The following is a 3,189-nucleotide window of genomic DNA, read 5'->3' as shown; positions in this document are numbered from 1 at the left end:
ATTTTTAGCCACTTTTTGTTGAAACAATACTACTATGTATAAAAAAAATTAGTTCGTTATTTTTTCAATTTTATTAACTCAAACCTTTAAACGATAAAAATTCAAATTTTTTGAATTTAAGTTACAGAAAAATGTTTAGAATTGATAAAATAATACAAATTTTGTTTTTGTTTAAAAAGCAATTAAAACCACTGCTATTTTATTAGAAATTATTATTAGCAACTAAAATCACTGACTTTAAACTAGGTAATTTTAATGAAAAACACTGGGTTATTTGAGCTTGCTCGTATTACACAAAAATGGTATCTTTAAATAAAGTCAAAACTAAATGTTTCTGTGCATTGTTTTTCAAATAAAAATGGATTGGATTTTTAGCTAACTTATTTTTGTTTATGAAAAAATTAATTTCAATATTTTAGCACCAAAATTTCGCGCCACAGATTTATTTATGCATGATGATATTATTTTAACGACGCGAAAAATTTAACAGCGTTTTAATTAGATGGCAGCCGTATATTACTACATATATGTTTACGCTAATTGTACTGATTTCTATTATCACCACATAAAGTCGATTTAAAAAATACAAAGCAACTTTAACTTTACTGCTTACATCTTAGAAATCTTTAAGTATGCTCATATTACCAAGGTGCTCGTATTACCCTTATCTACCCTCTATATTAATTTCAGTGCGATATACGTTGTATAATATTTTCAATTTCATCTGTGTTGACATGTACCAGATTGGAATATGTTATTTTAGTGTATCCGGAGATAAGAACAAACATATTGTTGCATAAATTTGTCGCAGCATGTTGTCTTGATAAAAATCACATCGGGGAAAGTTGGGTAGCCCCGGACGGCGGGAAACTCCGGACACTTGATGTATGGCTTAAACTAATGAACCAATGTGACATTAAATACTATAAAAACATTATTTGAGTGAAAATATGGCATATGCAAAATATCTACCATAATATATCATTGCGATTGGCTGGGATGCAAGATATTGTTTTCCATCTTTAGAAGAGCGATGTATCATCATATTTGGTTCACATATTAATATATCTAATTTTTATGGAAACTAATAACTTTTTAATGATTACAGATACATTTTTTATTTACAACATTTATTTAAAAAAATTCATTTAATTCACATGTTTTTAAACTAGTATTTGTGAATGAGGTACGATGGAGTGATATCGAACACTTGTTTGAAAGGTGGTTCCGGACAATTTAATCTATTTACATATTAAAAATGAGCAGTTTTTTTATAAAAATAATAATACCTTTAATATAATACACAAATCCGTAATTGTAATATATTTATTTCCAATAAAAAGACCTAAGATTTAAAAAAAGTGTTTTTAAAGTGCTTATTTTCATTTGCAAAAAGTTTATGTTTATATTTCTAAACGATGACATTTTCCTTCTTATTCCTTATACATCTGAGGCAATTTTTTAAGGCGATTTTTGTAAAATGTGTTGAGAATATTCCAATGCTAATTAATTATATATTACATTTATGTCACACGGGTAAAAAAGAGGTAAAATCATGGTTTAACTATGTGTCCGGGGCTACCCTCCAGTTTTAAAACAAGCCTTTTTTCTAACATTTTTTCTTTTATGTTTTGTATATTATATTAAGGCTCGCAATAATTTTTTTTGTTACCAACACAGTAGATAAATGTTTATATTTTTAAAAAAAGTCTTTTGACACTTTATTTTCTGTTAGTGCATGGGTGCAATTAATTTTTTCATCAAATGTCCGGAGCTTTCCCCTATATATATATATATAAAAAAAGGAAATAACTTTTTGCTGTACTGTAACTAAATTTAACACACATTGATTGTACTATTTAATATATATATTAAGGTTATATCATGTTTAAGTTGAGTTTTATTTTGATTGCTTGTGTTCATAGTTCCTATTCTGATTGCGATTGCCATTGATTACTTGTCCCTATAACTTATGGTGATAAGCAATCAATGGGTCATATGTCCCCATTCTGATTTTTATGTTTAAACTTGGTTGCTATCGTACCTAATTTTGCATAGCAACAACCTATTTTTAATACATAATGGTTTTTTATTAGCGATATACTCTGCATTGGGCGCGTGTATCAAAATGAGATTCACGTTTTACATAAATACAAAAAGCATGAAAAAAGAAGTCCAATATATTAGTGCTCGAAGAAGATCAGTACATTAAAGGTGAGATAGAAAGCTTGGGTATAATTTTATTAGACATTAGCGTATCTTCAATTGAAATGAATTGTATCACTAAACAAATAGTGGTTGACGGGGAAGTTCAAACTATATTACCAGGAGCAACTAACTCATCCCAATCTTGTTCAGTGGGTGGTGTCTCTCCAAAAAGTATGAATAGTCTTGATATTTTTAACATAGATTATACTCACAGAGAAATCAAGTATTGCCTGGAAAGGCTATATTTGATTTCTCTGTGAGTATGATCTCCATGTCTGGACTTCTCTGTGAGTATCATCTCCATGTCTGGACTCGACTTTTTGAGATGATTTTGTAAATTGCGTATAAAAAAGAAACAACTACCTCTTTTTTTTATGCAATGTGAAAACTATTTCAAAAAGTCTTTCTTAAGAAAGTGGAAAGTAAGATCTAAAGAATGCAAAGAAAGTGGCAAGCAAGATCTAAAGAATGCAAAAAAAAGGTATCTTTGACTAAAAAACGGTGTCTCTGAAACAAGCAACGATTGCAATACCTTTAGGCGTGCTTTTACAACATATGAACAACAAGCTAAAATTCAGGATATTTATCAAAACTTTATATTCAAATTTTACATTACCTTGGCAACACTATCTTTGGGATATGAAATAGACTGCTTAAAGCTCAAGGACTATTATTTTAACACTGTTAGACCATACTCAGATAGCACAAACTTCTTAGCCCATTATTGGGCAACTATTGGCTACTATATTGGGCTAATATTGGACAAAAATATTGAGTAACGGGTGATGCGGAAGTTATCGGACAAATCCTAATTTCATTATTTGAGCATAATAATTAGTTTTTGTGGTTTTATGCGTAGGCATAAACGTTCTATAAAATATAAACTTTATTATTTGAAACACAATTATTTAAAATGAGGTCAAATGCAGCTGAACGAGAATCTTTTCGAAAGCGACTAAAAATGTTTTTTGTAAATAAACC

The sequence above is a fragment of the Hydra vulgaris genome, chromosome 09 (assembly GCF_038396675.1).
Source record: "Hydra vulgaris chromosome 09, alternate assembly HydraT2T_AEP".
Taxonomy (NCBI): Eukaryota; Metazoa; Cnidaria; class Hydrozoa; order Anthoathecata; family Hydridae; genus Hydra; species Hydra vulgaris.
This window is presented reverse-complemented; position numbering follows the sequence as displayed.